Genomic DNA, 12846 nt, shown 5'->3' on the forward strand with positions numbered 1-12846 from the left:
CGTTCTGTATCTAATTCAATGACATCTATTGCATTCACAGAGTTATATAGCCATTCCCATGTCCACTCCAGAGGTGTCATCCACTGTGCACACTTTTAATCCCAGCACTTAGGAAGCAGAGGCAGGCAGATTTCCGTGAGTTCAGGGCCAGCCTATTCTATATGGAGCTGCCATCCAAAATATAAATGCCCCTAATTAGATAATAATTATCTATTTCCCCTCACCTCAGCTGTTAAATCTGCTTTTTGACTCTATGTATTTGACCATTCTAGGAACTTTGTATAAGAAGAGTTGTGTAAGATTTGTCCTTCTGCGTCTCTGTCAAGATGGTGCAGAGAAACAGAATACAATATATCTGTTGTGGGGTAGTGCTCGAGAGACCAGAGAGGCTGAGAAGGGAGAGAATGGTTAGAGGATGTCCTAGTTCAAGCACTGAGGCCCTAGCTCAAGCAGGTAGTAAGCGAGTGTTGTACCTCTTCTCCAGTCTTCTCTCTTTGGCTCTCAGTAGGTAGATGGTGTCATTCCACAGTGTGCAAGGACACCAAGTCAATGCTAACCTCATCCTGGAACACTCCTGTTAGCATTCCCAGTTAAAACCTTTACCCAATCAAGGTGAAATCAGCCACTAGCTTATTTTACTTAGCTCGATATTTTCAAGGTTCAAGCACAGGCTGGCTGATATCAGAGGTTCCCTCCTTTTTATGGCTGACCGGTTTTAAATTGCTCACTATACATCATCTGCCCTACCCATCCATCCGTTGCTGGAACAGGATTTTATCTTTGGAAATGTGGGTGTGGCATTCCAACCCTTTGCCCTGTATCTGAGAAAAGTCTCTTCTTCCTCTGACCAACATGCCTCGCACATGATTCTCACAGAACAGACCCTTGCTGTCCACCAACCAAGCAAACAAGGAACTGCTCAGAAGAGAATGGACTGGAAGCTGGAGCGAGAGCTTCACTAGAGACACGAGGGCAGGTCAGGAGTGCTCGATTCTCCGCTCTTTTAAAATTAGTGTTTACTAATTTCTACCTAGTTTTTCTACTTGAAACATTTTAAGGAACCATATGAAAGTTATCTGCCTGTCCATTAACCAAAAATAATGATCCAATACAATCGCATAGTATTCTAGATGCTAAAACAAGCCAAGGCTTTTCATCAAAATGTAAACAAATCCTTATTCCTGGAGCTTTGTGTATAAGTGCGGGCAGGTTCCTCATTCACGCCACCTGCAGGAGCTACTCTCAGTGAGGTTGTGTAACTGTGGGAAACCAAGACGCTGCAGGCAGGTGCACCGCATGGAATGCTAAACCTTGCTTTAGTGTGGCTCAACAAAGTGCCAGAGTTTTCAAAGTAAGTGTACCTCAACTATGCTCAAGCCCACACAGGGAACACCATCAAAGCTTGTCAGAGAGCTAACAAGGTGGGGGAATAATGGATATATACCGCTAACTGGAAAACCAGACTCTATGTTTGTGTGAATTCCGCGATCCACACCAGGTGGATGACCTCCAGGGTGGGAGAAGCAAATGTTATGGCAGGAGGTGGGGGGTGGGGATGGGAGGAGCAGTAGGCAAAGGCGTTTGCCACCAAGCCTGATGATCTGAGTTCTGTCCCTTTGATTCCCACTGTAGAAGGAGGAAATCGACTGTCACATGTTTAGCTGTCACATGTGTGACCTGGAACATGCACCCACACACCAAATAAACAGAGGAACGAATGAGCGGTTAAACAAACTGAAATGAGGAAAACAATGCCCAGAATGCACTGCGTGGAAGGAGAGAACCAGCTCCTAAGGACCGTTGTGACACGATTGTGGTGGAACGTCACACCCCGTCATTCACAAGTAAATAAAGACGTAGAAAGAAAAACCCCTCAAAAAATCAGGTCAGAAGATTTTAAGTGGAAAATAAAAGGTGCGGATGCGAAGCAAGTGGAGGTGGAATCTTATCAGCGATGCGCACTTCGCAGTTAACTCTGCCTTCTTAACACGTTTCTGCAGTTATAAATTCCAGGGGAAGCAGCAAACCGAGAGCACCGTTCTTCCTGGTAGCTGGAGGGCGGGAGGGCTGACAACTATTCTTCCCCAGGTCAGTCTACCAGCTGAATTTGAAATCTAAGGTACCAGACTGCCACCTACTGTTGCTCCACCAATATTTATGGGAAAGAAATGGAATACAGAATACTTTCTCCGTTATTTCTCAGAAATTTAAAACAAGCCAGCCAATTATCCACTGTTTTATTGATTACTCATCCATCCATCTACCCACCCACCCACCTTTAGTGGAGGAGGGAGCGGGAAAACATCTTCTCTTGGTTCCATGCAGCGTAATTCTGCCTCGGAATCTTCCAAGAATTCTTGATAAAGTGGCCATATACTCCTGTACTACTAAATGGTAACAGGTTTCTAAGGCTTAGCAGGGAAGCAGGTGCGGGGCGGGGCGGTAAAGCCATTCTTCACACAGGGCATGCGTAGACCATGAGCAGTGTGAGTCAAAGGAGAAAATGCTTCACTCTCATGCCAGCATTTCCATCTCTGTTAGACAGGGACGGCTGGAGCGTGTAGAAACGTTTCCAGTCGGAATCCATCTGTGTGATTGCCAGAAAGAAGATTTGTTCCATAAGGGGCATCTGAAGGACTTTGTGTACACACAAACGTGAGATCTGCATTGTTAAAACTCAGTAGCCACTGGGTCACAGGTGACCTTTGGTTTTGTATGAAAAGTGACTTATCTAAATTGAGATGGGCTGAACATATAAGGTGCTAAGGTCCAGCAAGAAAGAAAGGAACTAAAAATGCATTGCTAATTATACATGATATACTGAAATTATTTGTGTTTATTATATACCATATATATGTATGAATATAACATATACAATACAAGCATATTATATGTCATATATCATATATATCATAGAATATATATATTATGCCATATATAATATACCATAATTGTATATAATACAAGCATATTGTGTTAGATATGGATATTCATATATATACCATAATGTATGATAATATACCATATTATATATGGCAGTATTCTGGATATACTGAGTAAAATAAAGCATATTATTTTAAACTAATTTCATCTGCTTATGTTTTAACGTGGCTACCATTCAATTTTCATTTTCTATTTTGTCCTGGCTGGCCTGGAATTTACTATGCACATCAAGCTGGCCTCAAAATAGCAGAGAGCTGCCTGCCTCTGCCTCCTGAGTTGGGGGATCAACGACTTAAGCCACCATGTCTAGCTCACAAGAAAATGTTTAAATGACATGCATTGCTCAAATAATTTTCCCATTCACGGGCCCAAGTTTGACCCATCACAGCCAATGTCCACTGAGTTCTGTGGTGTTCCATATGCTACCTAAAAAGAAGTTCTGTGCCGAGAGCCTTGTGTACACTGCTTTTAGCTTCTCCGTTGTCATGGCAACCATAATAAAATGTGTGTTGCCCTCTTCCCGTTTTAAGGCCAGGTGACAGAGACTGAGAGAGAGTAGGAACCACAGCTGGGTGTGCACTCCCTCAAACACAGAGCCCTTCTCTGAAGCACCAGGTTCTGTCATCATGACAGGGCTGGACTGTGTTCGATGGAGCTTCTCTTTTTCTTTGGCCTGTTTCCTGACTAAACCTGTGGCTTCGTTATAGGTCGTTTTCCTCCTCTGTACTATCAGCTTGCCGCAATTTTCTTTTCATTTTATTTACTTCTTGTTGCTCAGACAAACTCTTGTGATTTATCCCAGGCTGGACTCAAACCTGTGACCCTCCTGCCTGCCCCTTCTCAGTGATGGAATTACAGGCACATCCCCACGCCTGGCAACCTTTAAAAAAACATATTTTCCTAGACCCATATTAAATAACACATTTGGAGTTAGAATGGCATGCAGAGGCAGAATTTTCCCAACTGTTCCCAACTTTTGTCCATCTTGGCTTTAAGTGTCTAAAAGTATAAAATTTCTCAGACATCATAAATCCTTGAGAAAGTATTCTAAGACGTTTCAGACAAAAACAGATTTTCCAGGTTTGCTTGGAATTTTTTAGTTTTTTTTTTTTTCAGAAGGAACATTCTGTTCCTACCAAAAGCACAGGGCAGAATCTATATGCCTCAGACATTTCTGTTGCATGTGCACATGAGGTTTCAACATGTGCATAAACACATGCCTATGCACACAGACGGTCGTTTATAATCAGTTTCATGGAAAATGGGCTTTCGCCCTTTTGATTTTTGGAGACGAGTTTTAAATCCTAAAATGAGTACCATAACAGCTGTTAATTCTGAACAATTACCCAGCAAGGGTTAAATGGGACCTTTCCTCTGTGTCTAATCACTTTGTGTTCGCTCTCTCATTTTTTTTTTTTGGTTCTCTCAAGTTTTAAAGTGCCAAGAAACTGTTAGCAGTGTCTAGCAGATCAGAGTCTAAACAAATCACATGCAGAGCAGCAGTTTTCTAGTGTCTGAGGAGAAAGCAGACTACTTAGAGCAGACTTGACCAGCCATCAACCTACCTCTCCACCTACCTGCCATCCATCCATCCATCCATCCATCTATCCATCCATCCATCCACCTATCCAGGCAGCAGAATACTCATCTTCCACCTAATATCTACCTATCTACCTATTCACACCATCACTTAGCATCCATCCTATCTAGCCAACACACATACATGCATACATACATACATGCATAAACTATCCCTCCAACCACCTATCTATTCATTTACTATCGATCCAACTCAAGGAACTAGAATTCTAGTGTGGAAGGCAATAAATAAACAAATAAAAACTACATATTGAGGTTGAGAGAGAGGGCTGGGTGAGGGTAACTGCCTAACTGTCGGGGAAGGACTCTGTTTGGCATCTGCTGGTGGAGAAAATGTTCAGCCGACAGCAGATTAATGCCCAGAGTGATAGTCTAGAAATTGTCAGAATCTCGTGATGCTATCAGAGGAGCATTAAATATTGATAGGATACTGTGAGAGCTCGTAGGGGACTTCAATGAGCCAGGAATTGAGAGACACGTACCTGTAAAACCAGGACTGAGGAAGCACAAGCTGGAGACTCAGTTCTAGACCAGCCTTGGTCTCCCTCATGAGATGCTGTCTCAATGATCAAACTACAGTGTGGGTGAGGGGCGTTTGCATTTTACTCAAAGCTCAGGGGGAAGCAGCTAAGCAGATATATGTCATTTTCAAACTTCTTTTAAAAGCCCAGTCTTGCTGCTGTGTAGAACGCCAGCTAAAGAGAGAGCTGGCGAGATGCAAAGTGTCGCCTCACTGTGCGCGCTCCTGCCGCTTGGCAAACTGTATTCAGTTTGTATTCAGCAACCGTGTGTTCCAATGATGTCCTCAAATGCTTTTGCACACCAAAACTTCTAATATTTTCTTTGTCTTGCTATTTTTGTTTGCTTGCTTGCTTTAGGCTCCTTGGGATACATTCTTTCCCGAGGGCCCCCTAGGCATGTGGACGAACTCCAACAATCAGTTGCCTTTGTGCCAGATGTCCCCATAGCACCCAACTCCACATCTGCATGGGACTGTGACATATTATCCTTGGAGATATGGCAGCTCCCGACCTCTGGCACTGGGGGTTTTCTGCAAAAGCCTTTCCACAGCACTGATGAAATACTTTCTGTGTTACTCCATGACAAAGGGCTCTAGTAGATGGGCCTTGTCAGGCCTATGGGGGAGACGGGCAGCAAGCAACCTCCTTAGAGGTCCTCTGTTAAGCTCTGTAGAGAATAGCATGGTCCACCCCACTCAGCACACGGAAGCATTCTGACAAGAGCACCCCAATGGTTGCTGCCTCCCTCAGCTTTTCCGAGTGTTCAGAACTGGTCTGCTCAGCATCCTGACGTCTCAGTTGCCTTGGCTTCTCTTGTCCTCACCTATAGATCGACACTCCCCTGTCATCTGTTTGGGACACACTCTTCTGCTGTAAGACAAAGACCCTTTCTCAAAGAGCAGGAAGAAATTTGTCATTTTAGAGATGGCCGTTTATTTACCCTTTCCAGACCCATCCTACTCTCTGTTTCCACCCAGGGTCTAGGGACACTGAGATGTGGGCACTTCCTTGATGTCCTCTGGTTTCCTGCTGTGGTTAATCTGAAAGGACCAGAGTAAAAAGGGGATGGAGACCAAGGTCAGGGTTTTCACTTCCTGTACCTTTCCCCAAAAGTTTCCTGGAGGCAGCACCGTTAGTCCACCAGCCTCCTCTTTGTCGCCAGCTCTGATTCCGTGCTCCTGATGCCTTCCAAGATAAAGGACTGCTGATAACAGCGGCTACAAATCTGAGGAGCTCTGTCAATCATTAAATGCCCTAAATTTACCATTGTCTGGCTAGGACTCTGACAGACAGAACCCACTCTGACTCAGGGGCACAGTGTAATGACTCTGATCCATTGAGAATGGAAAATGAATGTCTCACCTCACGCCTTCCCCCTTTAATAGAAGAATTCTCCCCACTGAACAACGCCCTCTATGTCTAAAGTCTCCATGACTACTTCATTCATTTCAACAAAGCAAGCCCTCTGCATGCCTTATGCATGTGCGGGAGGGTATAATGTGCTCTGTGTGTCCCGCACGCATATGCACATGCCCAGTTTGTGGTGTAGGAGAGCGGAACCCAGTGCCTGCACATGCATGGCAACCCGGCTCCATCCTCATCTACATCACCTTAAAAAAAAAAGACTTATTTTATGTGCACTGTAGCTGTCTTCAGACACACCAGAAGAGGGCGTCAGGTCCCATTACTGATGGTTATGAGCCATCATGTGGTTGCTGGGAATTGAACTCAGAACCTCCGGAAAAGCAGTCAGTGCTCTTAACCGCTGAGCCATCTCTCCAGCCCCTTTGCTCGTGTTTTTAGGCACCCTGCCCGCAGTGATCTGCTGGAACAGCACAGCACAGAGGCCAGTTTAAAAGTCCAAATTTGTATTCCATCTTCTAGGGCATTCAACTGCAGCCGGTCTTGAAGGACAGTGGAGTCGCCTGGTCATGCATTTCTGGTGATAGGGCAGCCATGATCAATGCCTGTCTGTCTATCCTTTCCTCTTTAGGAAGAGTGCCTGTAAGAATACTTTAGAATGAGATTTTAATCCACTCTTTTGCTTGTTTATATACCTAAAGTAAGGCGTTGCTTTGCTGAGAGGAGAGCTGTGGAGGGAAGTGCTGGGAGGCTAGACAGCATGGTATTTAGAGCCAGGAGCCCATTGTCTCTGAACAGTTTACGTTTGTGCAAGTGTAACTCCTTCTTGCCTGTGCGTTTCTGTCAGATCTCTACCGTATAAATTATAGGATAACAACACTCGAATCCACATATTCCCTGGGTTTGGCCGAGCAGTAGTTCTTTAATAGAACCTAATTACTAAGTGGAGTAGAACAAAAGTTTTCTCATTATCTCCACTGACACTGAGAGCATCTGAGAAAATACAGCATCCACTGGTTCTCTGACAAGAATACTCCTGAGCTGGGTCCTAATGAGTGTTAGCAGACACCTAGGAACATTCAAATTTCCCTCTGTTGTCTACCCACCTCTTCTTTCCAGACGTGTAATGAAGAATACTGAAATGATTCTGTGTGCATGAATCTTCCTCTAGCTGCTGACTGCAGCCAGTTCCAAAGAGAAGGAAAGGCCACCGTGTCAGGCCAGTTGTTCATTCACAAGCTGGTTTTTCTTTAAGCCAGTTTCCACCTTGAACGTTTAACATATTTGCACCTGGAGATTAAACAATATCAACCTTGTGTGCTATGGCTGTCCCTCTGCCAGATGGGAAGCTTGAATTACTGCTCCACACAGATGGTGTCTATCTATTGGGAGTTTAAAAAAAGAAATCTAAATAATGCTTTGAATGGCTGGAAGCTGTTTGGGAAGTGTCCATGCGCCCTCTAGCGGCAAATCTAAGTGAGTGTTTCTTGTGCCTCAAGTGGATTCTGTTTGCTGTGGGTTAGGTTGGGGACTCATTAGAAGCTCAGACAGTCCTTCAGTGACCAGAGGACCTAGATGTCTTTTGCTAAATTAGAGGAAAACAGCCGAGAGATACTCAGATAAGGACAGAGAGTCTTAAGGACATACACATAAACCCACAGTATGGGTGTGACCAAGCAGTGTGGGCCAAGAGCATAGGGGTAAAATATGTTCGGATCAGATCCCCATGAAGCTCATTCGACTAAAATGAGCTTAAAACTATTGTAAAAAGATATCAGATCAATAATTTTTCTATTTGAAAGTATAGAATATTTCCAGTTAGAAAGGGAAAATTATCACACAGTCCAAGAAACTTTTTTTCCCTGAAGATCTATAAAGTCTATTTAACTCAACCCATGAGCCTCATAGGAGCCCAGCCTAGAATCCTACATTCTGATAATGGAAGCAGACAGTCTTGAGTCCAGCTAGGACACACGTCTCAAACCAGACAAAACAGAAACAAAACTTCTGGTACAGAAAGAAAGATCTTAATAAATGAGAAATCCAGCCTACCTTATGATCCAGACTTCAATGTTAATAAATTCTGGGAACATCATAAAATGTTCTTTTAGACTTTCAAGTTAACACATTTCCTGAGGTGGAAACACGTGGTTAAAGACAATGTATATATGAAAGATGGCGTATAGAGCTTTTTCTCTGAAGAAATAGGGACCCAGAGAGCCCCAGGATGACACAGCTGTCAGGGAGCCTCTGAGTACAGCCTCCAGCTGCGAAGTTCATTACCTGACAGCTACCCCAACATTGGCACCTGCTATCCCAAACTGTGTAGCCCACACTCATGACTTGAGCGACTGTGGGTGAGATAGTTTACTTCCCTGGTTTCCATTTTTATGATCTATAAAAATAGAAGTTATGATAATACATAGATACATACATAGATGGTAGCATATCCCTCTATCACCAAAATCAAGGATTTGAGGCCAACCTGAGCTACATAGTAAAATCTTGTGTAATAAATAAATGAATTAATTTTAATTAGTTAATTAATTATAAGCAGTTTTAGGAACATTTAACAAGATCATAAGTAAAATTAGCATAGTATGTAGCCTATCATAGACTCACAATGAAGTGTCATCAGACCTCCCTTTCTCTGACTTCTGGGCTTGGGTCTGACAAACATAACCCTTCTTCCACTCGAGACCTTTATGTTGTTTTGAGTTTTCCTAGATACCCACACATGTATCAGTGTTCTTAAACATACAACCCCTGGGGTGGCAATGAACCAGGCCCCCCTCGGACACTGAACTGTTATTTATTCCCACATGGGATCAGACAGATTGAGGATTAATATAGAGCTCGTTTAACTTCACTCTGGGCAGGTAACTTGCTGTGGTTTGATAACGCCACTCGGCTTTCATCTGATGAACTCCTAGCCCAGGTGGCATCGGAAATGAGAGAAGAGCCTTGCTGGTACGACGAAAGGCTGCTTTGGAAAGAGAGAGGCACCTGCCAACACCGCCATCGGGACCTCTTGGCTCTAGAACCTATGGGGAGCTGGGACCACGGGTTTGCACCACCATCCTGGCATACTCCCCTCTTCAAATGTTATTCTGCCAGTTTTCCGAGGTATCAATCAATTTATTAAAACTTCCTTCAGGTAAGGCTCTCTGGCTTACGCTTCTGTTTGGAGCTTCTGGTGACAGCAGTAACTCCACCTCCATTCTCCTGGAAAATGCGCAGTATCTATTCCTGCTTTCGCCATCTTTATGCTTGGGTGTGAAGACGTTTAATGCCTTTTTATTAATCTATCCTGTGCTAAGGTTCCACAGTGACTGGCTCAGAGATGAGGTAACACATTCCTTTTGGCTACCAGAATCCTGATAAGATGATGATTAGTGGGAAGTATTAAGTTGATCAGCTCAGCTTGCCGGGTTTCTTTCTCCTGAAATTCCAATCCACTTATACCTTACAGCATTTTTAGCAACAGAATTATTTTTACAGGATGAAAGGTTTGCCTGGGCTCCTGACTCCAGAGAAATTTGTCTGTCGTGGTATAGAAGGCACAGTGGTGAGCAGGGCTTGGCCTGTGTTCAACTGAGTTTATTCTAGGATGTTTCACTAAATTTAGTTTCTACAAATTAAATTTTTTCTTTCATCTGTGCTGTGAAGTTCTTATAATTCCTTTTGTTGAATTAAGCTAGCCTAATACACCCTCAATACTTTTATAATAAATTGTATTCTATACATCAAAAACAATATGGGTTATCCTTTCCTGAAGAGAAAAGTAACATCTCTCGTTATTTCATCAGGATGTACTACTGCGCACAGCTTCTAGATGTTCCGATTACACTATGGGGAAAGCATTCACTGTACCCATTGTTTTGGTTTATTCTGTGCTACATATTTGTGGCATGTAAAGTTAAAAACAAACTTGGACCTTTTCCCGGGCCGTGCTCTTGTCTTCGCTCCTAGATCACGCTCCACCCAGCCCACGCTACCTCCTTCCTGGGAGCTTGGCCTGTGGTCGGACCTCTACCGGTTCAGCTCCGAGCTTGGCTTCCGCCAGCCTCACTTTCAATTTGCTGGTTCCTCCTTTCAATTTGCTGGTTCTTCCCGGGTAGCTTGGCCAAGCTGCCAACAACCGCCCCAACTGCGCTCTTTCTCCTCCTGCCCACCTTAGCCCTGCAGATGGAAAACACTAGCCAGATACTATTTTAAAATTAGCCAGATAGCACAATTGCTGGGCTCTTATCAGCTAACCTATTTCTGCCAACTGCTGTTTGTGGAGGCTGCCCTTTCCAGCCACCCATTTCAAAACCTGGCCGAAAAGCCTTCCTCTTTCCCTCCATCTCTTCTCTTCGTACTGAGACCCGGAAATCCCACCTTTTTTCTTTTGCCGAGCAACTGTCTCTCGTCTATTTATTTATTTATTTATTTATTTATTTATTTATTTATTTATTTATTTATTTTTATTTTTTTTTCTCAGAGCTGAGGACCGAACCCAGGGCCTTGCGCTTGCTAGGCAAGCGCTCTACCACTGAGCTAAACCCCCAACCCCTCTCATCTCTTTATTGACACAACCAAAAACCAATTAGGGAATCAGATTTTAGTATCAGCTCCTCCCCCTACACGTGTTGGTGTATCGACTTCTCTGTGTCATGGACACCGTGTATGTGCCATGCGCACTGTGGAATGAACGCCCATTTTGGTTCTTAAGTTTACATAGTATGGAAAGAAGTCACATAAGCAAAAGACACAAACCCTTCTTTGTGTGTCTTCTCTTCTTTCCCTCTCTATTCTTCCTCCTGCTCCTCCTCACCTTTTATCCCCCATCCCCAGTAATGAGCCCCAGCAGAGGCATCTGAAGGACACCCCTCCAGTTAAGTGCCCACCCAGTTCAATAATCAGCAGGGTGGCAGAAGCCATCCTGGAGAATAGTGAGGAGGTATTTAAATTAGGAATGGGATAAACATCCCAGATCTTGTCACTCACATGTTTAATTGCTCAGAGACCACGAGAAGAACTTCCAAGAGTTAAGTTCCTGCAGTGACCTCATTTCAAGGTCAGTATCTTTTGGGACAGTTATGTAACAGGAAAACCCAGTGAGTGACATTTAGTGGCCTCTCATTTATCTCAAAGATTTGGACACTTTTCACCCCCAAGTTGCAGCTAAATACTAACATAATGATAAACATATTTCTCTTTAAATTTCTCAGAATTTGGAGTGAAAAGGAAAAAAAAAAACAATAATCTTAGTTCCTGAGGGGATAAAGCCTCTCAGAGTTTGTTAGGAAATTCGCAATTCTTGGCAATCAAACTGCTTTCACAAACATGAAGTAATGCTAGGATGAGTCAAGTATAATTGAATAAGGAACATATGGAGTAAATTCCCTTAAAAATGCATGGGCATGAAAGTGAGGGGGAAGAGGACTTGCCAGCTATGTTACCAAAACAAAACACTTTCAAAGTAACTCAATTTGAGACAGTCATCAGGCCCTAAACACAGCTGCGTCTTCTCATGTCAAAACTGCATTTTCCCCTTCGATGTCTTAATATGTTAAGTTAATCTTTGTTGAGTGTTTAAGCAAATCAGGCACCTCATAGAGTGCCTCCAGTCTGAAGTAAGGGCTTCCTCTTAGGAACACAAACTCTTAATGAGGCCATTGGAAAAATCGTTTCCTGTTTTCCCACATTGTGTTAAACCTGGGCAGAAATATCCACTCTTGACAGCCCTCTTCCCTAAACTGACTCGATCATCTTTAACCCACTTAATGGGAACAAACTTCAGCTCACACTGTCTCTTGTACCTATTTAATTATTTCCCTGTTATTTTACCTGTCTCACAATGCAAATCTATATATAATGTAGATTTATGTATATATATACATGTAGATTTATGTATATATACATATACATGTATATGTATACACACACATATGTGTCTCTCTATATAACACAATCTGAAGAGATTGTGCCTTCATTATTATTCTCAACAAAAAGACTAATGGCGTTTTTGCAGACGGGAAGTATTGTAGAACACAGAGCACTGAATGACAACAGTGGCTCAACACTCCCTTCTGATTCAGATACTGTTCCTAGTCCAGGCTTTCATTAGCTCTAGAGAAGCCGCAGGACATTGGACCACTCTTCTGCTAACTCCGGATTTCATTAAATGAGAGAAAGGTCCCCATACAAATAAACATAGCAACCGGACGTCTGTAAATTCTATGCTCGGCCTCTTCTTTAGGACGAAGTGGAGAAGGGGCCCTTTCCAGAGCACAAAGATGAACTTATCACTGTGGTCTATTGATTTCTGGATTGATACTGTGTTGTTATAAAGACAAAGCACACATATGTACTATGTATTACACATGTGTATATACATGTATATTAACTATTCTATTGCTATGGTATAACACCT

At 43.1% G+C, this 12846-nt stretch overlaps 1 long non-coding RNA gene across 1 annotated transcript; it reads left to right on the forward strand.

The window, feature by feature from the left end:
* The first annotated feature begins 1843 nt into the window (after window positions 1-1843).
* On the forward strand, window positions 1844-9586 carry LOC134482777 (uncharacterized). The gene is made up of 2 exons (XR_010059324.1): window positions 1844-2088; window positions 9305-9586. It is a non-coding gene; the product is annotated as an uncharacterized LOC134482777 (long non-coding RNA).
* Window positions 9587-12846: the final 3260 nt, after the last annotated feature.

The sequence above is a fragment of the Rattus norvegicus genome, chromosome 17, assembly GCF_036323735.1.
Source record: "Rattus norvegicus strain BN/NHsdMcwi chromosome 17, GRCr8, whole genome shotgun sequence".
In the NCBI taxonomy this organism is placed as follows: Eukaryota; Metazoa; Chordata; class Mammalia; order Rodentia; family Muridae; genus Rattus; species Rattus norvegicus.